The sequence below is a fragment of the Spermophilus citellus genome (genome assembly GCF_964194105.1).
Source record: "Spermophilus citellus genome assembly, chromosome: 17".
Taxonomy (NCBI): domain Eukaryota; kingdom Metazoa; phylum Chordata; class Mammalia; order Rodentia; family Sciuridae; genus Spermophilus; species Spermophilus citellus.
The window spans coordinates 59,847,217-59,872,600 of NC_138199.1; the positions used below are offsets into that span (position 1 = coordinate 59,847,217).

The 25,384-nt window shown below is 37.8% G+C and overlaps 1 protein-coding gene across 1 annotated transcript in view; it reads right to left on the reverse strand.

Moving 5' to 3' along the window:
• KANSL1 (KAT8 regulatory NSL complex subunit 1) overlaps positions 1 to 23,883 on the reverse strand; it is a 199,195-nt gene extending 175,312 nt beyond the window's left edge. Inside the window, exon 1 of the mRNA XM_081273007.1 lies at positions 23,750 to 23,883. The gene's annotated coding sequence lies outside the window, so the exon portion shown is untranslated. The remainder of the gene's footprint in view (positions 1 to 23,749) is intronic.
• Positions 23,884 to 25,384: the final 1,501 nt, after the last annotated feature.

The window sequence follows — 25,384 nt, forward strand, 5'->3', positions numbered from 1 at the left end:
ATTATGTTATCAATAAGAACAATAAGTAATATTTTTTAAAAACACTCCTAAATATAGAAATAATTTACTTGGGGATAATTCAGAATATCAAGTTGGGCGTGGTGGTGTACACCTGTAATCCCAGTGACTATGGGTGCTGAGGCAGGAGAATGACAAGTTCCAGGCCAGCCTGTAGCCATTTATCAGAGATCATATCTCAAACATACATACAAAAAAAAAAAAAAAAGAAAGAAAGAAAGAAAAAAACCACCTGAATACATTGTATTGCTTAAAGAAACACAAATCAGGTTTTCTCATCTTAGGCTATCATTAAAATCTAATGTCTAACCAGGCGCAGTGGCACACGCCTATAATCCCGGAGGCTCAGGAGGGTGAGACAGGAGGATCAAGAGTTCAAAGCCAGCCTCAGCAATGCCAAGGCGCTAAGTAACTCAGTGAAACCTTGTCTCTAAATAAAACACAAAAAATAGGGCTGGGATGTGGCTGTGGCTCAGTGAGTTCAATCCCCAGTATTAAAAAAAAAAAAAAAATCAAATATCCAATTTGTTGGTTTTCTTTTCTGCAATCCCAAATTTCAAAGTAATGACACCAGCACTACTTCTAGTGCATACATCTTAACCAGGACTTTCTATGAATGTTTTGGTAAATTCTCTCACAAGGAATTTTATTAAGGTGAATTTTAATTAATCCCAATGTTTTGAATTTTAGATTAGAATACTTTAAAATTCTCAAATAACTAGGAAACGAACTTAACCATAGCAGTTTATTGGGTGGGACACACCTGTAATCCCAGCAGCTCAGGAGGCTAAGGCAGGAAGATCAGGAGTTTAAAGCCACATTCAGTAATTTAGGCCCTAAGAAACTCAGTGAGACCCTGTCTCAAAATAAAAAATAGCAAAAAGGGCTGCCAATGTGGCTCACTGGTTAAATCCCCCTGGGTTCAATCCCCAGTACAAAAGAAAGAAGTTGTTTATTAACCAAACGTATTAGGAGTGCTCTACTACACATACTGATTGTGCACATAAGGCAATATCAATTGAAGCAATCTGCCTAAGACCTAAACACTATCAAAAAATAAAAGTGAATGTCAGAATTTGCCCAAAATTTACCAAGAAACTACCTGCCTTCTCATCCAACTAAAACATAAAGTTAAGCATAGAACTTCAAGGCAGCTTTGAGAGGCCAAGTAGAGGAGGGCCTGATAAAAGAGTCAGGAATTAGAAAACATACTCAGAGAAAATAGAAGGCAACAGATATACAAGACAAAAGACATTAAAAAAATTTTTAAGTCAGTTGCTAATTCCAAAATTACAATGAAACTTGTAAATCTTTGCGTCAACAGCATAGCAAACCTAGGGATTTTGAAAAATGCTACACCTGGTTCACTCCAAAGGAGAGGCTTATCATTCTTGGAACAGAAAACTTCTTTTTAACCCACTAATTTCCTGGATTCTAGAATTGGATTCTGTGTATGCACAGGAATATTCAGCTATGAAAGAAGGAGTAACTAAAGCCACTGAAAAAAACAGGAAAAAACTTACTGGAGTGTCAATTTAATCAAATGTTGTAGCAAAATTAAACATACTTTTGTTAAAATAAATAAAAATATTATAGAATATGATGCAAAATTCTAATTTATTTCAAGACAGAAAAACGAATCTTCTGGGCTGAGGCCTGTAGTTCAGTGGCAGAACACATGCCTTGCATGTGCAAGGGTTCAATCCTCAGCACCACATAAAAATAAATAAGAAAAAGGTATTGTGTCCATATACAACTAAAAAAATATTTAACAAAAGGAATCTTCAGGGACATGTCCTGCTGTGAACAAACAAACCTGCTCCAAACAACCCCAGACTCTGGTAGTATTTGAAAGTAGAAGTTACAAGAACTCTTGTTGAGACATTTATAGATAGGTACACATGGACAAAATCTCCTGGACAGAATCCCTTTGTGCAGATGATGAAACCTAAAAACATCTCTAATATAAATTATCAAAGATACCATGAGCTACTGAGAACATGACTAGAATTCACAAAATGCTGAAGTCCCTGCTACCTTATCTCTGTCATTCATTCACTAAGAAATCATATATAATTTCCTTAACAGCAATCTTTTTTCATTTCTGAATTAGACAAAAATTACTGAATTTTTATAGTATTTTTATAGTATTTTCAACTATATTCCAAATTTATTCCCATAATCACATTTAGACACAAATTTAACAAAATTTGTCAAATTAATTAGCGCATGCACACACTCACACATAACACAAACGCATGCTGGGGTTTAGTTAAACCCCAGGGGCTTCAAGCATGCTAAGTTTGTACTCTATTATTGAGCTACAGTCCCAACCCTCCTTTCATTTTCAAAAAACTGGACATATCCTTAATGCCCTACATTAATTGCCATTCATCCATAAACATTTAGTTAAGTGCCTACTGATGACTAAACACTATAAACCTCTGGAAAAAACAAGTCCTTAGTCAACATTACAAGCTATATGGTAGTTAATTAAAAAAGACTTCTATTCTTTGATTTTTGAAAAAAAAAATTTAGTTGTTGACAGACCCTTTATTTTTATTTCTTTATATATGGTGCTAAGAATCAAACATGCTAGGCAAGTGCTCTACCACTAAGCCACAATCCTAGCCCCTCATTGATATTTTAAATAGCTAAATATTCCAAGCTAAGAAGTGACCAGAACAATTAGCAAACCAGCAAAATTTTAGTTACGCATATTATACTTGAAATTCCACTGACTTCTGACTCCTTTTCTTTCTTTTCCTTTTTTTTTTTTTTTTTTTTTTTTTTTGGTACCGGGGATTGAACTCAGGGGCACTCAACCACTGAGTCCTATTTATATTTTATTTAGAGACAGGGTCTCACTGAGTTACTTAGCACCTCACTTTTTCGGGGGCTGGCTTTGAACTTGGTGATCCTCCTGCCTCTGCCTCCCCTGCCACTAGGATTACAGGTGTGCACCACCATGCCCGGCTAAGTCATCCCAGAAATATTGCTGAGAGACACTTCTAGGGTTTTGGGTTTTTTTTTTTTTTACTACAACAATAATAGATTTTTTTTAAAAATTAGTTATACTTTTAAGTATCATCTTCATTGAGTAATTAGGCAATTATTTACAATTGCTAAATGAATGTTCAAGGAATTATTTCAGAATAAATCCAAGAACACTGTAATTCATTTAATAAGACCATTATCACTCCATTATTACTCTATTACCAAAATCAGACAAAAAATCACAAGAAAATTACGGGCCAGCCAGCCATGGTGGCACAAAACTGTAATCCCAGCAATTTAGAAGGCTGAGTCAGGAAGACTGCAAGTTGGAGACCAGCCTCAGCAATTTAGCAAAACCGTCTCAAAAAATAAAAAGGGATTGGGGATATAGATCAGTTTGTAGAGTACTTGCCTTGCATGCACAAGGCCCTGGGTTTAATCCCCAGCACCAAAAAAAAAAAAAAAAAAGAAAGAAAGAAAGAAAGAAAATAAAAAGGACTAGGGATGTAGCTCAGTGGTAAAGCAACCCTAGGTTCAATCCCCAGTTCAAAAAACAAAATATCTACAGAACAATATTCCTTATGAATGTAGATATAAAAATCCTAAATAAAGCAAAATGAATCTAGAAACATATAAAAAGGATCACATTTTTATAATAAAAACACTCAACAAACTAGGAATTGAAAGAAACTTTCTCAACCTGATAAATGGTTTGGGAAAAACCCACAGCAAAAATAACATTTAGAGCCAGGTACAGGGGGGCACACCTGTAATCCCAGCAACTCTAGAGGCTGAGGCAAGAGGATTGCAAGTTTAAAGCCAGCCTCAGCAATTTAGCAAGGCCCTGAGCAACTTAGCAAGACCCTGACTCAAAATCTTAAAAAATAAAAAGTCTTAGGGATGTAGCTCAGTAGTTAAGCAACCCTGGGTACAATCCCCAGTACCAATAAATAAGTAAATCATGCTTAGGCAGATGCATTTTCTCCATTAAGATCAAGAACAAAGCCAGGTGTGATGGTGCATTCCTGTAATCCCAATGACTCACGAGGCTAAAACAGGAGGATCTCAGTTCAAAACCAGTCTCAGCAACAACAAGCAACTCAATGAGACCCTGTCTCTAAATAAAATATAAAATAGGGCTGGGGATGTGGCTCAGTGGTTGAGAGTGCCCCTGAATTCAATCCCTGGTTCCCCCCCAAAAAAAATTCAGAACAAGGGTTGGGGTTGTGGCTCAGTGTCAGAGCGCTTGCCTAGCATGTATGAGGCACTGGATTCAATTCTTAAAACCACATGTAAGCAAATAAAATAAAGGTCCATCAACAACTAAAAAAAAAATTTTTAAAAATCAAGAACAAAACAAATAGATCCACTCTCCCTACTTCTATTCAACATTGTACGAGAGGTTATAAACAGAGCAAATTGTCAAGAAAAAGAAATACAAAGAATTCAGATTAGAAAGGAAGAAATTAATTTCTGTTTGCAGATGGCATAATCTTGTATGTAGAAAATCTTTTTTTTTTTTTTTAAAGAGAGAGAGAGAGAGGAGAGAGAGAGAGAATTTTTTAATATTTATTTTTTAGTTCTCGGCGGACACAACATCTTTGTTGGTATGCGGTGCTGAGGCTCGAACCCCGGCCGCACGCATGCCAGGCGAGCGCGCTACCGCTTGAGCCACATCCCCAGCCCTGTAGAAAATCTTAAGGAACCCAAAAACTATTAGAGCTATTAAGTTCAACAAGATTACAGGATACCAAAGAAATATATAAATAAAAATGGTACTTCTACACACTAGCAATAAGCAATGTAAAAAATGAAATTTAAAATAATTCCAAATAACATCAAAAGGAATAAAATGTTTAGAAATAAAAGGAAGTGAAGGGGCTGGGGATGTGGCTCAAGCGGTAGCGCCCTCGCCTGGCATGCGTGCAGCCCGGGTTCGATCCTCAGCACCACATACCAACAAAGATGTTGTGTCCGCCGAGAACTAAAAAAAAATAAATAAATATTAAAAATTCTCTCCTCCCTCTCTCTCTCTCTCTCTCTCTCCCCATCTCTCTTTAAAACAAAAAAAAAAAGGAAGTGAAAACCTATACTATGAAATCTATAAAAATTACCAAAAAAAAAAAGTTAAAGAAGTCCTAATTAAATGAGAAGACATGCCATGCTCATGATCAGAAGATATAGCATTGCTGAAATGGCAATAATCTCCCAACACTGACCTATACATCCAATGCAATCCCATAATACTCAAAAAAATCTTGAAAAGAAAAGCCAAGTTGGAAGATTCATATTTCCAAATGATTTCAAAACACAATTCAAAGCTATCTGTATGTATATTTTGAAAACAGGTATCCAAACAAATTTGTACAATCATGTTTATAAAAACATTATTCATAATAACCAAAAGATGTAAACAACTCAAATGTCCATCAATTGATTATAACAAAAATGTGGCTTCTCTATAAAATGGAATATTATTCAGCAATAAAAGAATAAAGTATTGGTATATGCTATAACATGAATAAACCTTAAAAGCATGCTAACTCACCAGTGTGATGTGCATGCCTATAATCCCAGCTACTCTGGAGGAGGAGCCCAAGGCAGGAGGATAACAAATTCATAGCCACCTGGACAATTTAGTGAGGTCCTATCTCAAAATAAGATTTAAAAAGGGATGAGGATGAAACTAAAGTCATAAAGCACTTGCCAAGCAATTGGGCAAGGCCCTAGGTTCAATCCTTAGGTTTTTTTTGTTTTTTTTTTTTTAGAGAGAGAGAGAGAGAGAGAGAGAAGAGAATTTTATTTTTAATATTTATTTTTTAGTTCTCGGCGGACACAACATCTTTGTTTGTATGTGGTGCTGAGGATCGAACCCGGACCGCACGTACTCCAGGCGAGCGCGCTACCAGTTGAGCCATATCCCCAGCCCCAATCCTTAGGTTTTTGTTTGTTTGTTTGTTTTAAATATTTAGTCAAAGAAGTCAGTCATGAAAGACCATATGTTAGGGCTGGGACTGTGGCTCAGCAGTAGAGCACACTGGGCTCGATCCTCAGCACCACATAAAAATAAACAAAATAAAGATATTGTGTTCATGTATAACTAAAAAATATTTTTTAAAAAGACCATATGTTATATAATTTCATTGATGTGACATGTCCAGCCCAGATATTTCCATAGAGACCAAAAGAAAATTAATGGTTGCCAGGGTCTGAGGAGAGAAATGATAATAGAGATTGACTGTTAACAGAGTTTCTTTGGGAAGAGGGGAGTATACTAAAAATTCACTTATTTGTACATCATAAATGGGTTAATTTTGATAAGGAAAATGTATTTCAATAAGACTATTCAGAAAGATAAAGGGGGGCTGGGGATGTGGCTCAAGCGGTAGCATGCTCGCCTGGCATGCGTGCGGCCCGGGTTCGATCCTCAGCACCACATACCAACAAAAAGATGTTGTGTCCGCCGATAAATAAAATATTAAAATTCTCTCTCTCTCTCTCTCTCTCTCTCTCTCTCTCTCTCTCTCTCCCCCCCCCCCCTCTCACTCTCTCTTAAAAAAAAAAAAAGAAAAGAAAGATAAAGGGTGCTGGGGCTGTAGCTCGCTCAGTGGTAGAGCGCTTGCCTTGCACATGTGAGGCCCTGGGTTCAATCACCAGAACCACATAAAAATGAATAAATAAATTTTAAAAACCAAGTGGTTTTCAAGTGCCTTTCTTGTCAGTTCAGTTCTCTTATAAATAAAGGAAAGAAAGAGAGAGAATGCCAAAATAGCACTTAGTTTCTATACAACTTCATTTTGCATAAAAAACGATGAACAACTTGAAGGTAAGCCACACTTCTGCAATTTATTTCCCCTTGAAAAGTTACCTCAGAGTACTAATCTGCCTTCATGTTAGGTTTGCAAACTCATTGCCAACATCATATATAAGCGAAACTTGTGTTTCCTTCAAACTCAAGTTACTCTAAATTAATCTCTGTAAGAAGGAAACAAGGTTGGGCACAGGAGCATATATGCCTTAATCTCAGGGACTCCAAGAGAGGCTGAGGCAGGAGGATCTCAAATTCACGGCCAGTCTCAGCAACTTAACAAGACCCTGTCTTAAAATATAAAAAGGGTTGGGGATGTGGCTCTGTGGTTCAATCCCCTGGGTTCAATCCCCACTACCAAAACAAAAACAACAACAACAAAAAAGAGAATGAAATGAGGAAGACCCAACATGTCACTGATAAAATCAGTCATTTAAAGAAATGACTAAAGTTAAAAGACATCAGTTGGGGGCTGGGGATGTGGCTCGGGCGGTGGCGCGCTCGCCTGGCATGTGTGCGGCCCGGGGTTCGATCCTCAGCACCACATACCAGCGGGGATGTTGTGTCCGCCGAGAACTAAAAAATGAATATTGAAAGTTCTCTCTCTCTCTCTCTCTCTCTCTCTCTCTCTCTCCTCTATCACTCTCTCTTTAAAAAAAAAAAAAAAAAAGACATCAGTAAATGAATAGTTTAAGGAACACAAAATCCTATTACGGGGAGGGTTATCATCAGGGACTTAGGACTGGAATGTATTATTTAAAAGCTTTAAAAAAAGTTAACAGTATTATACTCTGCCTGAAAAATATTGTAACAGATTGTTGGCAAGCCTTTTATTTAAAAAAAAAAAAAAAGGGTAGTTCAAAGAGAAAGAATTTGGCATTGGCATTGCCAGCACTACCCAGCATATAAAGATGATGTCCTGATCCACAATATGAGCTTCTGAGGAGAGTATGTGCTGAACAACAGAAAATATGCTGATCAAACAACTTACTTTCAAAGCAGACTGATCATTTTATTTTTTTCCTCTGTAAATCAACAACTTTTTTGTTGCATACAATCTAATGTAAATGTGATGAGCACACATCTATCCCACAGTAATCAGTGGACTAAGATAATTAACATTGGACTAGCAGTCTAGGTTCAGGTCTACAACTAAAGTAAAGGTATGACTTCAGTCAAATGCCTTCACTGCTCTCAATTTCTACAAGTATAAAACAAAAGAGCTTAATCAACTTAAATCAAGATTTCTTTTAACTCAAAAGCTCAATGATCCAGAAGCCTGAAAAATACAGTAGTAGCAGTAGTAGTAGTAATAATAATAATAATAATAAAGTAGGGTTCAACACACATTTAACAACACAAAGCTTCTTTTGGAAGGAAATATGTAAAATTTTAAACTATATAATAAATTCTTTCTCAAAAATATTAGAGCCTAAGATAAATATATGTAATATATACACACACATATATATAACAGATTTGATTCTAAATTATAATTAGAAATTGACATAGAAGACCCACTTGTAATAGAGATAAAAACATTTAACTAGTATTCCGTAGTTGAAAATTAAAATATATGGCTACACAATTTTTGCTTTAAATATTTTTTTCAGTTGTAGATGGACACAATACCTTTATTTATTTATGTTTATGTGGTGCTGAGGAACCAACTCAGGGCCTCACACATGCTAGGCAAGCGCTGCACCACTGAGCTATAACCCCAGCCCAGCTACCCAATTTTTTAAAATCTAGACTTTCATCATATAAAATTAAAATTTCACTTAAAGGAAAAGACGCAACATAAAGTGTAGAAATAGACTTTAAAATATTTTACTGAGTCAGGTGCTGTGGCACATGCGTATAATCCCAGGGACTGAGGCAGGAAGATGGCAAGTTCCAAGTTAGCCTCAACAACTTAGCTGAGTCCTGGACAACTTAGTGAGACTCTGTCTCAAAATAAAAAATAAAAAGAGCTTGGGATGTAGAACTCAGTAACAAAGCATCTCTGGGTTCAATCCCCAGTTCAAAAATGAAGGCAAGAGATCATAAAAGTCAAGAGCCCAGCAAGGCATCAGTGGCACATGCCTAATAAAACCCAGATACTCAGGAAATCGGGGAAGAAAGATCATAAGTTCAGGGCCAACCTGGGCAATTTAGTGATTTTATTTATCTCAAATTAAGATTTTAAGGATTGCAGTTGTAGCTCAGTGGTAGAATGCTTGCCTAACGTGTGATGAACTGGGTTCAATCCTCAGCACCACATAAAAATAAATAAAATAAAGGTATTGTATTCATCTACAACTAAAAAATGTATTTAAAAAAATACGATTTTAAAAAGGGCGGGGGTAGGGGGCTGGGATTGTGACTCAATGGTAGAGCGCTTGTCTGGCAAGTGTGAGGCACTGGGTTTGATTCTCAGCACTGCATATAAATAAGCAAAAGTAAAGGTCCGGGCTGGAGATGTGGCTCAAGCTCGCCTGGCATGCGTGTGGCCCAGGTTCGATCCTCAGCACCACATACAAACAGGGATGTTGTGTCTGCCAAAAACTAAAAAAATAAATATTAAAATTCTCTCTCTCTCTCTCTAAAAAAAAAAAAAAAAAAAAAAAGTAAAGGTCCATTGACAACTAAAAATATATTTAACAAAAATAAAAAATAAGGATTGGGGTTTGTCTCCGTGGTAGAATGCTCGCCTAGCACGTGCTAGGCCCTGGGTTCAATCCTCAGCACCACATAAAAATAAACAAAATAAAGTATTGTGCCCAACAACAACTAAAAAATAAATATATAAAAAAATAAAAAGGACTGGGGATACAGCTTAGTGGTATAGCACTTGCCTAGCACATGTAAGACCCTGGATTTGATCCCTAGTACCACAAAATATAAAATTAGGTGCTCAATTAAAAATTTCAAATTGTTAAGCAGCATGGTAAAGGGAAAGAGGAGGAAGAAAAACAACTTTTTTCAAAGTAGTACAACATAAATGATCGAAAGCAAAGAAAGACCATAAAGTATAGGAGCAGAAAGATCTATGTAGGTAAAACAACAAATAAAACCTTACAAGTAAATGCAAAGCTACTAGGAGATTGTTTAAATATATAAAAGCTAGATACCAAAGACTGGATGGGTCATTTGATAAATAGGGTATTAACAGTAATCAAAGCGAAATAGCTAATAAACAGTTTTATTTGCTTCAATATTTACTGTAGAAGATATGAGAGAAGAAAACCTATTTCTAAATTATTCTTTTTAAAGCATACAGATTACAAGCTAAGCTCAGTGGAGCATACCTGTAATGGCAGTAACATGGGAGGCTGACACTAGAGGATCAAAAGTTTGAGACCAGCCTCAGCAACTTAGCAAGACCCTGTCTCAAAATAAAAAAAGCTAGGGATATAGCTCAGTAGTAAAGCACCACAGTACAATCCCCAGTACCGTGAGTGAGTGAGTGACTAAATCACTAATAGTGAACCAAATTCATCATTAAACAAACAAGATGCTTCCAAACTGATATATCAGATGCCAGGTAGTCTTGAGTCCCAAAATAAGTCTCTGGGTTTTAAAGGCATTTAAGTATAAATTATAAAATGGCTGGTGAGAACATCCTAGGTGACAGTCAAATGAGAGAAGTGACCTTCTATAAATCCCAAGAGGACAGAATTCAAATGTTTCCTTTATCAACATTTACCCAGCCCCTTGCTCAACTCTCAGGAATATTTAGGCACTCAACAGACATTAAACAAAAATTTTTAAATGGTCAGGAGTGGTGGCACACACCTGAAATCTCAGCAGCTTGAGAGACTAAGGCAGGAAGATTTCGAGTTCAAAGCCAACCTCAGCAAAAGTGAGGCGCTAAGCAACTCAGTGAGACTCTGTCTCTAAATAAAATACAAAAATAGGGCTGGGGATGTGGCTCAGTGGTTTAGTGTCCCTGAGTTCAATCCCTGTACCCAAAAAAATAAATAAAACAAAAAAATTTTTAAATGCCACCAGTATTAACTCCCATCTACTCAATGTCTCTACAACTCCAAATGGACCAAATTGGCCTCTAATGAAGGATGGGATCAGAAGGCAAATCAGCATTAGTAATATGAGGGCTTCTAAAAGGGAAAACCACATGCCAGTCAGTCCAAAAAGAAAATAAGCACCTAAGCCAGGGGCAATGGCAAGCACCCTAAAATCCCTGGGACTCCAGAGGCTATGGCAAAACGACCGCAAGTTTGGGCCTCAGCAATTTAGGAAGACCCTGTCTAAATATAAAAAGGGCTGGGGAATGTGGCTCAGTGGTAGACCACCACTGGGTTCAACTCCCAGTACAGGGAAAAAAAAAAAATAAGTATGATTTATATTTGCTTTCACGAAAGTCTTGATAAAATTCTGCATTTTTTGAAACCTGAGTAACCACAGAATTGAGAATATTTACTACAAATGAGGCAAGATTTAAACATAGAAAATTATGGATAGATACTGAGGAACTTCCTCAAATGAAGAAATAAGGACTGATCTTAGGAAATGTTTTACAAATGCGGTATTTAATATTTTCATAAACTGAGTAAAAGATACAAAGAATTCTCCATTCTGCAGATAAACTGATGAACTTTCTGCTAACGAAATGCCACAATGAGTCAGAAAACTAAGGGAACTGAGAGATGGTAAGAATTTCTAAGTGCATCAAATGAGAAACATTTGTAAAACTTCGGATTTATTTTCATCCGAGAGAATACTTCAACAAGGATGAAAGCTGTCTAAACATAGGAAGGCCTGTCCAGCAGAGGAGAAACTAGACTTGCTCTAGGCAGTTCCTGTGTAGACAAAACTGGGCCCAAAGTGGAAATTCCAAAGAGAGGTACATTTTAACTAAAGCTTTCTAACCATCAGAGCTAGCAGGGTGATTCTTAACTCTGGGTTACTTCTAAGGCCCACTGATAGAAGATACTAAAATATTGTAGGCAGGAAAATGGCAAGTATGTTATAATATGGAAAAATGAAAAGTAAAGCATTTACAGAATGAAAATTTAAATTATACTTAATATAATTTATGAGTTCTAGTCCAGGAAGGAATTTTTGAATTATTATAGAATGTTCCTTAAAGTCAATGTGATGTTCTACAACCAAAAAAAAGACCAAACTATATTAGCAACAAAGAGAAAACTTAAATATATTTTCCTATCCTTCTACCAATTTATAGTTTTATAAAATGTAATTCTCGGGCTGGGGATGTGGCTCAAGCAGTAACGCGCTCGCCTGGCATGTGCAGACCACTGGGTTCGATCCTCAGCACCACATAAAATAAAGATGTGGTGTCCACCGAAAACTGAAAAATAAATATTAAAAAAAAATCTCTTAAAAAATGTAATTCTCAAACTTAAAAAATATTTAATAAAAAATAAAATAAAATCATTCTGAGAGGTTATAAATAAATCCAGAAGGGAAAAACAATGATGACAAAGATCCAAAGAAGAAGGGACTGGGGCTGTAGCCCAGTAGCAGAGCACTTGCCTGGCATGTGTGAGGCACTGGGTTCAATCCTTAGCACCACATAAAAAGAAATAAACAAAATAAAGGCATTCTATCCATCTACAACTAAAAAAAATAATAATAAATTTTTTTTAAAAAATCCAAAGAAAATGACAAAAGAGGAAAAGAGGTTGAAGGAGGTCTCACTGGAGATTTTTATTTTTTTTGAGGGGGGCGGGGACACCAGGGATTGAACCCAAGGGCACTTAACCACTGAGTCAGATCCCCAACTCTTTTTATGTTTTATTTAGAGTCAGGGTCTTGCTAAGTTGCGTACAGCCTCACTAAGTTGCTGAAGCTGGCTTTGAACTCTCGATCCTCTTAACTCAGCCTACTGAGCTGCTGGAATCACAGCATGTGTCACCCCGCCTGGCCTGTAGATTAAATTTAAAAATCAAGCACCTTGGGGTGAGGATGCAGCTGGGTGGAAGAGCACTACTAACCCTGCATGTATGAGGCCGAGTTCAATCCCCAGTATCACAAAAATAAAAATAAAATCAAGCGCCTTCCATTGAGAAAACAGGAAAGCTAAAAACCAGAATATATATCAGTATGATAAATACTAATTTATCTACCAAATCTCAATACAAAATATTAAACTTTTAAGCTTGAAAAGTTAAGAGTATATTTTTCTGTAACAGATAAATCTATAGAATGTGTTTTCATCAAGAAGCATTAAGAGTTAAAGATAGATTTCCAAGAAGTGTTTTAAATAAATTTATGGATAAATCCATTCTGGAGTCCTACAAAATAGAAGTGACGTCTGAAGTAAAACCCTAAGTTTCTGAGGTTAATCTTTTTTTCTTTTATCTTAATATAACACCTCATCATAAATTATCCCTTAGTGCCAATTTATATAGAACAAATGGCTGATAGATTCATATGACAATGGCTGTCAACAAACTGGTTCTCTCTTTCCAAAAGCAAATATTAAATTATTGGTATAATTCCTTCTATTCTTTAATATTTTTTTTAGTTGTCAATGAACCTTTTTTTATTTATTTATATGTGGTGCTCAGAATCAAACCTAGTGCCTCTACCACTGAGCAACAACCCCAGCCTTCCATTCTTTTATCTAGGTATGTGTATGTAATACATAATTATAAATATATGTATATAAATATATACATATTCTTTATCTTTTATACATTTGGAATATTCCTTATATAACCCTGTCCTGAATTTTTCATTTATCATATATTCAACATAAAACATTTAAAATTCTTCAAAAAATAATATTTTATGGTTGGTTGTATAATGATCTACCATTAAATAAACCATCCTTTATTTTCCCATTAATCCTGGTGCTTATGAATATCTTTGTTCACAAATCTTTCTAAGTATCTCTATTCTTCCCCTTTGGACAAATTCCTAGAAGTAGAATTATTGAATTTAAGGATGCTTTTACCATCAAAATATTATATTTCAAAAGCAGAATTCAATTACCAATTTGATAGGTAAAAAATACTTGTCATTTAACACGTATTATTTTGATTTATTTATCAGAATTAAAATGTTTCTCACATGCTTCTTAAGTCATTTGTATTTCATTTCTTCTTTGTGAACTCTGATCAAGTTGCCAGTAAAGCTTTTCTTACTTTCTCCTGGGCTGATAAATTGCTGAAAGCCAGTTGAGATGAAGTCACATATCAGTGACTTCAGCTCCCCCTGCTGGCCAAAAAATATCAATATGATCAGGAGCCAGATAAAGGGAAAGTGGACTACCATTACAAACTTGCCCATTTTCTGGGCTATTGATTACAAGCACTATTTATACACAGTGGGGGAAAAAAAAAAAAGATTTTGTGCACCTAAAATTAAACTTACTGGAGATTTGACAGAGAAGTGGAAACGCAAGAACTAATGTCACAAAGAATTCTGTTTATTTTTGGCACTAGGAATTGAACCCAGGGGTAGTATACCACTAAGCTACATTCCCACAGCCTCCCAAATTCCTGGGATTATAGGCATGCACCACCACACCTGGCATGTCATAAAGAATTCTAGCATCATCAGATCCCTGCCAAATACACCAATTGATTGGTACATCATAGGCCTAAATAACATTCATTTCCTGTACGTGACACTGGGTTGTTAGCAAACTGGTTCTCTTTGGCCAAAATCAAACATAAGAAAACAAAAACAGCTTTGCATATCAGCATTCAATGTAAGATTATTTTAAAAAATAATAATATGGCCAGGGGTGTAGCTCAGTGTACAGCATTTTGCCTAACATGCAGGCCCTAGGTACAATCCTCTGCACCACAAATAGTATAATTACAGTAAACCTTGGCAACCCTTATTCCAAAGCTGCTCACAACATAGACTGGATCCTACTGTTCCAACAGGTAAGTACAGGACTGGAAAACAGGTGCCACTAAATCAGCTTTTCCACTGATATTCTCCTCAAGTTCTCAATGTAGTGCTTAGACCATTCATTCAACACACATTTACTGAGTGCCATCAAGTGCAAGTAATTAAAGCCAGCCCTTACTCTCAAAGAATTTAGAGACCTGATAAGGTGAAATAGAAGCAAACTACCAGTCACTACACAATAGAAGTGCTAGGTATGCATACTGCAGAGCAGGCACACACTCAAGAGACCACAATTCCAACAGTGTCAGCCTCTTTTATTACTGTTATTACCACCACTGTTATTAAAGAAGTAAGGAAGTGCTTCCAGAACAGAATAGAGGCCATTTTAAGCAGAGTCAAGTGCCTGTGTGAAGGTCCAGAAGGCAAGGAATAACAGGAAGCATAGGAGGAACTGCACCAAGGGCCTGAGTACTTGGCTAAAGCATTTGAACTGTACCTTAAAAACTAGAAGAGCTACAAGGAGGCCTGCATTTACAAAGATCACTTTGACAGCAACTTGTTAAAGGCAGTCAAAGAAAATGATTAGAGGGCTGGGGATGTGGCTCAAGTGGTAGCACGCTCGCCTGGCATGCGTGCAGCCCGGGTTCAATCCTCAGCACCACATACAAAACAAAGATGTTGTGTCTGCCGAAAACTAAAAAATAAATATTAAAAAAAAGAAAAGAAAATGATTAGAAGATGATTGAAGTTATGCAAGTAAAATAGTGAAATTCTGAACTCAGAATAGAGAAGTGGGGATAACTATGATGGCAGAAGAAGGAATCTAGAAGCCTCCAGAATCCTTGATTTGAGTAATTGGATATGTAACAGTATCACTCACTGGGATAGGAAGATTGGAAGAAGATGGACTTGGAGAAGTGAATGATAAGGACATTTCTAAATGCCCCTGGGACAACAAAGTGGAGATGTCTGGAGATCACAAAACTAGTCAGAAATGGGAGAAAAAAAAAAACTAGCAAATCATCAGCATATGGATGGCAAAGACCTATGGATAGACAAAGACCTATCTAAGATGTTCTCCAGGAACTGCATAGGGTGAGAGGAGAGTAGGTCAAAATAAGACAACTACTGATGCTTTTTTAAAATATTTTTTTAATATTTATTTATTTTTTAGGTGTAGATGGACACAACATAATGCCTTTATTTTTATGTGGTGCTGAGGATCGAACCTGGGTCCCACCTGTGCCAGGCGAGTGCTCTATGGCTGAGCCACAATCCCAGCCCCAACTGATGCTTTAAAGAATAAAAGCAGATGGCTTGCAAAGAAAACTGTTAAAGAGCCGGTTGTGGCGATGCACACCTGTAATCCCAGTGGCTCTGTAATCCCAGCAGCTCCCAGCAGTTCCTTGGGAGGCTGAAACAGGAGGATTGCATTCAAAGCCAGCCTCAGCAATGGTGAGGCACTTAGCAACTCAAGTGAGACCCTGTCTCTAAATAAAATACAAAATAGGGCTGGGGCGTGGCTCAGTGGTTGAGTGCCACTGAGTTCAAACCCGGGTACCAAAAAAAGAAAGAAAGAAAGAAAGAAAGAAAGAAAGAAAGAAAGAAAGAAAGAAAGAAAGAAAGAAAGAAAACAAAACTGTGAAAGAATAGGCAGAAATGGTGGTAATGATAAGACCAGCCAGCCCAGGTATGGTGGTTAGATTAACCCAGCTATTCCAGAGGCTAAGGCAAGAGAATCACAAACAGTTGAAGGCCAATTTCAGCAACTTAGCAAGACCCTACCTCAATTTTAAAAAAGAGTTAGGGATGTTGCTCAGTGCCCCTGAGTTCAATCCCTAGAAAAAAGGAAAAAAAAAAAAGTAGCTTTTTCCCCAATTTCTTTAAATCAAGTAACTTACATATTCTCTGTACCTCCAAAACTTACTGTGGCTATTCCCTTACTCTTCTGGTGCAAAGGAGCCAGCAATGTCCAAGGCTGGCTCTCTTTCCTGCTACCTGACTTCTCTTCACACCCAACCTGCATCACTGGTGCTCTGCCTCAGCCTGCTCAGCTCTCTCTGAGCACTCTCTAGCCTGGTCCAGTAGCCCTGCCTCATAGTCCAGACATTCAATTGACCCCTTCACTTCAGAATAAGGAGAGAAGAGAAGGAATATGGGAACTAGTCTCTTAATGAAAACTGGCACCCAACATCATAACACCTACTTATCTGGAGAAATCCCAGACAACTATAAAAATCAGATGTGAAAGCACTGAACTCTTCCTCTCCATAAAATGCCACAGACAAAACCATATCATTTTGCACTGGACTTCCCTCTGGGTTTCAAAAGAAAACCTTAGCTGGGTGCTGTGGCACCCCTGTAATCTCAACGGCTTAGGAGGCTGAGGCAGAAGGATCAAGAGTTCAAAGCCAGCATCAGCAATTTAGCAAGGCCCTAAGCAACTCAGTGAGACCCAGTCTCTAAATAAAATACAAGAAAAAAAAAAAAAAAAAAAGGCTGGGGATGTGGCTCAGCGGTTAAGCACCCCTGGGTTCAATCCTAGGTACCTACCTCTACCCCCCACCCACCCCTGCCAAAAAAAGAAACCAGAACTGGGAGACAATAAATTTCTTTTTTCTTTTTTTTTTTATTATTAGCCCTTTTTATTTTTTATTTGGAAATAGGATCTCACTAAGTTGCTCAGGGCCTTCCTAAATTGCTAAGGCTGGCTTTAAACTTGGAATCCTCCTGCCTAAGCCTCCCAAACTGCTGGGATTACAGGCATGCACCATTGTACCCAGCCTAAATTTCTGTTCTTTAAACCGTTAAGTTTATGTCACTTTGTTATGGTAGCCCTAGCAAATAGATGTCATGAAGAAAATTAGCAATTAATATTTATTGAGCACCTACCATGTGCTAGCCTAACTACACTACATCAATAAAAGTCCAACCTAGGATTGAGGTACTATAATTATACCCTTTTCTTTTTTTTTCTTTTTTTAATATTTATTTAATTGTAAATGAACACACAGTATCTTTATGTATTTTTAAGTGGTGCTGAGGATTGAACCCATAACTTACATATTCTCTGTACCTCCAAAACTTACTGTGGCTATTCCCTTACTCACACATATAAGACAAGCACTTTACCACTGAGCTACAGCATCAGCCTTAATTATACTCTTTTCAAAGATGAGGATACCAAGGCTCTAAAAAGTTAATGAATTTGCTCAATATCACACAACCAGAGGACCCCCCCTACTTTTTTTTTTTTTTTTTTTTTGAGACAGGTTCTCACTGAGTTGCTAAGTGCCTTGTCATTGCTGATAGCAGTCTTTGAACTCATGATCCTCCTGTCTCAACCTTCCAAACTGCTGGAATTACAGGCATGCGTCATCACACCCGACTCAGAGCACCACTCTTACTACTAGAGTATGAGGAGCTATTATTAATAGTAATTATTATAACAACAGTAGTAATTCACTAAGCCAGACACTTCCCCTTGTCCTTTACAGATATAATACACACAAAAATCCTCTGAAGTATTATTATTTCCAGTACAAAGAAGGACCCTGACCCTAAACCCCAGAGAGATTAAGAAAATTACTAAAATCATATAGCCAAGAATGATAACAGTATATCTAACTGCAAACTTGAGGGAATAATAGTGAAAACCTTTTACTAAAACTTACTTTTACTAAAGTAAGTAAAAAAAATTTTAATATCTGACACTGCAGTTCACTACTAAAAATACACATCTATAAATTCAAAATTCTTCAAGATCCTAGCCAGGCACAGTGGCACACGCCTATAATCCCAGTAGCTCAGGAGGCTGAGACAGGAAGATCCCAAGTTCAAAGCCAGGCACTAAGCAACTCAGTGAGACCCTCTCTCCAAATAACATACAAAATAGGGCTGGGAACATGGCTCAGTGGTCAAGTGCCTCTGAGTTCAATCTCCAGTACCACCCCCCCCCAAAAAAAAATTCTTCAAGATCCCAAGAAAGCACATGTCTTAGATTATTGAACCCTTTACATATATATTCCTTCAGGCAGTGTATGGCTTACCACTTCTCTGACCTCCAGACAGGAGAAGAAAAATGTGAGGACTAAGATGCTGGATTTTAATTTTATATTCAAGTGTCTGAATTTGATATAAATATCAGAAAGTATAAAAAGATATAATGTAAGAAGTCTTCTTGAGCTGGGGATGTGGCTCAAGCGTTAGCACACTCGCCTGGCACGCATGCGGCCCGGGTTCAATCCTCAGCACCACATACAAAGATGTTGTGTCCACCAATAACTAAAACATAAATATTAAAAAATTCTCTCTCTTAAAAAAAAAAAAAGAAGTCTTCTTCCCACGCTCTCCTCTACCTGCCTAAATCCTATACTTAACAGGCAATCAATGTCACCATTTTCTTGTTTATTCTTCTAAATTGTTTTTCCTTTTTTTCAGTCTGAGGATCAGATGCAGGGCTTTGCACATGACAGGCAAATGCTCCTCCACCAAGCTTCATCCCAGTCTCTTTTTTTTACTTCATTTTGGGATAGGGTCTCATTAACTTGCCCCATCTGACCTCAAATTTACAATCCTCCTACCTCAACCTCTGAATATCTGAGATTACAGGTGTGTACCACTGTACCTGGCTCCTCTAGAGTTTTTTTTTAATGCATGTATAAACCAAACAAATTTTTTTTTCTTTTTATCTTATTTTTATTCCTTCCTTCCAGCCTGCCTTCCTTTCTTCTTTGTGCTAGAAATGGAACCCAGGGCCACACACATCATGCTAGGCATATACCCTACCACTTATACACCCCGACCTTTTTTTTCCCCATAAAACACAAAGGATGACATATTATACATACTATTCTGCATCATGCTTTTATTATCACTTAATTTACATCTTGGAGATCTTTTCATATGATATTGGATTACATTTTAATTCTATCCTTTTCCTTATTTTAATACTTTTGTTTTGTTTTGCTTTGTTTTTGGTACTGGAGACTGAACCCAGAGAAGCTTTACCACTGGAGCCACATCCCCAGCCTTTTTTATTTTTTTGATACAGGGTCACACTAAGTTGCTTAGGGCTTTGCCTAGTTGCTGATGCTGGCCTCAAACTTGCCATCCTCCTGCCTCAGCTGCTCCAGTTGCTGGGATTACAGACATATGCCAACAGTACATATGCCACTGTGCCCAACTGCTGTAATACTTTTTACTTGCTTTCATCATAATTCAGTCTAGCACACAAGACACCCAGCAGCCCCGAAGAACTACCTGACAACTGATGGTGGCTCCATGCCACACACCAAAAACCATTTATCTTTTCTCTCCTACTCATCTTCATTTTGCTCTTTCCTCCCAGTTGCCAAATCCTCCCTCTTCCTCTGCATCTCAACCATCCCCTAACACTGACAAGTGGACATGGAAACACTGATATTGCTTAGTCATGGCTGGCAATATTCAGGTTTTAAAAAGGTACAGATATCTGATATAGAGAAAAAAGAATAAATAAGAATTTCCATGGGAACTTCTAACTAACAAGAGTGCCTTAAACTGAGGAGTTTTGTTTGGAGTTATTTTTTCTTTGGTACCTTGATTTTTGAGATGGATAAGTACAAGCACTTTTTTTTTAATATTTATTTTCTAGTATGTTAGGTGGACACAATATATTTATTTTATTTTTTTTAATCTGGTGCTGGGAATCAAACCCAGTGTCTCAGGCATGCTAGGCAAGGGCACTACCATTTGAGCTACATGCCCAGCCCCACAAGCACTATTTTCTATAAGCATGGCAACAAGCACATACTCAGGTCTCACATTTAACACCTGGCAGAACTACAGAGTTAATTCTAAAACACTTAGAAGCAACGCATATGAAGTACAGAAAATGAATATTTTAGCTTCAAAATACACATTTTAATTAACATATAATTTCTTTTTACTTAAAAAATAAGTAGCTCCAATTTGAAAATACATCCCAGAAACATTTTAATGATATTAACAATAGAGGGCTGGGGATATAACTTAGGACTGGGAATATAGCTCAGTTGGTACAGTGCTTGCCTCATGTGCACAAGGCCTTGGTTTCAATCCACATACACACACAAAAAAATTAGTTTATATTTTGGGGCTGGGGTTGTGGCTCAGTGGTAGAGCGCTTGCCTCGCACGTGTGAGACCCTGTGTTCAATTCTCAGCATCATATAAGAAAAAATAAGTGAAATAAAGGTATTGTTTCCAACTACAACTAAAAAAAATATTTTTTTTTAAAAATGAAAAAAAAAGAAAGAAGTTCCCTCTCCAGCTACCAACTCAGTTCAGTCCAGCACACAAGGTACCTGGTAGCCCTTAAGAACTACCTGAGACAACTGATGATGGCTCCAGGCCACACACGAAGGATTGTAATTTGTTCCTCTCCTCCCCAAAAATGATGCTTTTTTTCTACCCAGATAAACACTACAAATTTTTTTAAACTTTTTTTAGTTATACATGGACACAATATCTTTATTTTTTATTTACTTTTAGGTGATGCTGAGAATCAAACCGAGTATCTCACATGTGCAATGCATGCACTTAGCCACTGAGCCACAACCCCAGCCCCAAACACTACAATTTATGAGTTTTTTAAAGGAATAAAAATCACGAGGAAAATGTTAGCAAATAAAAAATTTGTCTGACCTTTGTTTGAAGATATTTTCCACTGATCAAAGAATTGAAGGGAACATAAAATTAAGACAGCCACATCCCTGCATCCTCAAGTAGTTAACAGGTAGTAACTCTGTATGGAACACTGACATTCATTCTGTATTTCTGCCATGCTAAAGACCTTTTGTGGCTGGGGTTGTGGCTCAGCGGTAGAGCGCTTGCCTAGTGCATGCAGGGCCCTGGGTTTGATCCTCAGCACCACATATAAATAAATAAAATAAAAGTTTTGTGTCCAACTACAACTAAAAAAAAAAGACCTTTTTGTACACTTCAGAGGTTACTATATTGTAACACCCAAAGTTCAAAGATTTAGAGGTAAAACCCTGAAACATCATAGATGTGTTAAAAAGCAGGCCTCCCTGAATCTAATACCTTAATTAAAACCAAGGAACTATAACATGAAATCCAATATACTGATCCCAATCTTCTTGACTGTTTTCTAGGAGCATAGAGGCATTGTTAAGAAGTGCAAACAATGGGACTGGGGATGTGGCTCAGTGGTAGAGTGCTCACCTAGCATGCATTAGGTACTGGGTTCGATCCTCAGCACCACATAAATATAAAATAAAGATATTGTGTCCACCTAAAACTTAAGAATACATATTAAAAAAAAAAAAGTGCAAACAACAATTTTGGGAGGCTGAGGCAGAAGGATCCATAAGTTCAATGCCAGCCTCATCAAGACCCTCAGCAACTTAATGAGACCCTACTTCAAAATAAAAAAATATAAAATAAGGACTGGAGTGTAGCTCAGTGGTAAAGCACCCCTAGGTTTAACTTCTACTACAATAAAAGAAGAAGAAGAGAGGAGGAGGAGGAGGAAACAAGAGCTGAAGCATAGCTCAGTGACAGAGCTTTTACCTAGCACTCACGAAGCTCTGGGTTTGATCCCAGGCACTGCCAAAAAAAAAAAAAAAAAAATGTAGAAATGCTCCATACAAGGTCATCTGATTCCTAGGGAGTCAGAATTCCTACAGTCAAGAATTCCTGGTTAACCCCCATGCAAACGCCTCCAATTCTACAGGAAAAAATGCTGGAAAAATTATGATACTTTAGCTTCTTTTATACTAATACAAACAGTCATTAAACAACAATAGCAGCTAAACCATAAATGAGGATGAAAACTCCCATCTACATTACCTAAAGATTTCCCACAAGTCTAAATATTTAGTTAAATTTTTCCTCCTATGATGCTAGGAATCGAACCCAGAGCCTTATGCATGCAAGGCAAGCACTCTACCAACTGAGCCATATCCCCAGCCCCAAGTTCAAATATTTAGGTTAAACAGATTGCATTATTCTGATTTATCCACCATTCCATTTATCTGGAATTAAACAGATCAGATTACCACAAAACAATCTTTTCTAAACTAGTATCGAACTCCAAAGGAAGATCAAGTTGGTAAAGAGCTTCCATCATTTTCTCTGTCCTTCCTCCCACTTCTTCCCTATATATGTCATAAGCTATGTCCTCTACTTAGTTCTAATGGAGAGTTCTTTGGCCATCTGTATATAAGAGATCAGAAGGTGCCCTAAGAGTCTGGAGAACCACCACATCAACAGGAGCTTTTTCATCTAAAGGTCACCTGTCCACAATGCCCAAATGAGGTTTAACCCTATAAGGTGAAATTTGGCACAAGTGCCACCTGTTGAAGAAAAGAAAACAAAAAAAGCCAGGCATGGTGACATACACCTGTAATCCCAGCGGCTCGGGAGGATGAAGCAGAAGGATTGCAAGTCAAGGCCAGACTCAGCAACTTAGCAAGATGCTCAGTAAATTACCAAGACCCTGTTCTCAAAAAATAAAAAGGGTTAGGAATGTAGCTCTATTTTTGTAAAGCACCCTTAGGTTCAATCCCCAGTACCAAAAAATAAATGTAAAAATCTCACACACCTATGGAGCAACAGGAGGACTCTCCAAAGAGGTGTACATATAAACCAGCAGGCCTTAGAGTGTTCTAATATACTACATGAAGTTTCAGAGTAAACAAATGGTTAATGACACATCTTTTGTAACACATGAATCAGCTACTGATTTGCAAGAGTGGGACACACCCTAGTACCTATGACTCTAAAGTACCTGTTTGAAAATGAACCTGGAAGTCTGAATGCCAATCCATGCTACCAGGATTGGAACAGAATTCTACAAGTATGCAGGCTGTTATAATTTAAAGTTAAAAAGATAAACACATCATTATAATAAATGTTGATTTGAGAACTGCACTAATATTTTACACCAATAATCAAGAACAATAACAATTTACAAATCCTAGGAAACTAATACTAAGGTTTTGACCGGAAAGAGTAAGGGGACTGAAGAGTACAAATCTAAGAATCGGAATTTCTCAATTTTAAAAAAGTCAATAAAATAAACTTGGTAATGAAAAACAACACATCTTACCTTAAGAGGCATCCAAATAGCATTCATAGTGTCAGAAATAGTTCAGACAATACTCAGAAATGAACGAGAAGAGTCTTAGTAATTCCCTCAGTCACCAGATAGGAGCCAGTAGGAAAATTGTTTCAAGAAGGTTTCTGAAAGAAAGGATTTTCATTTAGAGAAAAAAATAAAATACACGAATTGATTTCAGCTATCTGGGAAAAAACTTGGAAGTTCTAGCTTTTTTCATCAACCAGAAAAGGTGATGGTAGAGTGGTAGAGTGCTTGCCTAGCACTTGAGGCACTGGGTTTGATCCTCAGCATCACATAAAAATAAAAAAGTAAAGGTAATGTGTCTATCTACAACTAAAAAATAAATATATAAAAAAAAGGTATGCAAATGTGTGGGTGGATGTGTGAAAAAAACACTTTACATAAACAAGAAATAAATATGTAACACATATTATAGAATATAAAACTGCTTATCAAAGAATTAGAAAACCAAAATCCCACACAGAAAACATGATTATCCACAGTATTTCATAATTATCAAAAAGTGACTTGTTAATTGACCACCTAAAAAAGATCCTTGCCACATTTAATTGTACTCAGTAAATTAAAAACCTCTGATGATTCCAACTGTCCTAAATTTTCTTAAACTTAAGTTTCTGCATCGGTTTATGTGAAAAATAAGACCTGTTCTTCACCCAAGTAGTACAAGAAAATAAAAGACCCTTCTTTCCTAGATATCTTTAAAAGCAGACCAAACAATTTAAGTTTGTATGCAGGCAAGAGGATGAACTAAATGACCTCCTACAGGATCCTTGTTCAAGTCCTAGGCCTGAATGAAATTCCAGCTTAACCAGTTACTGCTTCGCTTAAAATGGAGGATTGCCCCGAGTAGGGACAAATATAAAGCACTCACCTCTTAAAACATAAATTCTGAAAAAAAAAAATTGAAAGAGTAAAGTACCCTCACTTAAAAAAAAAATGTAAATATTGAAAACCTCCAGAGTGGATTTGTTCTTGCTAAGCGTTTGTCACTTCGGCTTGGAACACTTGTCCATCACTTTCCTTACCGCTCATCGGATTGGGGGGAGGGGGCGGGAGGAGTTTTGACTCTTGACCCAATCTCAGGAGGGTTTAAGAGCCCCCCCCCCCAAGATTCCCACCTCAAAAGACAGCGAGATAAGAGAAAGGGGAGAGCCCGGGTTCTCACCCCTCCCCCCGCCTTGGACCCTAGTCCCAAACCTCCGCCGCCCCCCCCCCGCCAGCCTTCCCGCAGTGGGGCGACTCCGCCTGCCCCATTCCCATTGTTAGGGAGGGGGCTAGTGGGGCAGTGGGCTCGGGTTAGAGGCGCCGGTGGCCGTTGCCCCGGCTCTCTTCAGGAGGGGGCGGCCCGCGGGATGCAGCTTCCCTTCCTCTCCGCGTCGGTCCGTCCCACCTCGGCTCGGCCTGCCGCCCCAGGCTCCGCTCGGCACCCCCGGCCCGGCCCGCCCCCCCAGGCGCCCAGGCCCCTGGCCGCTCGGTGGGCAGCCTGTGGCCCAGGCCTACGGGTGGGCGCGGGGCGGGAGTCCCTCAGCCCCGCACACGCGTACCCGCTCCCCCAGCCCAGCCGCTTCCAGGGCCCTCCGCGGCGCCCGCTCCCCGGGCCGC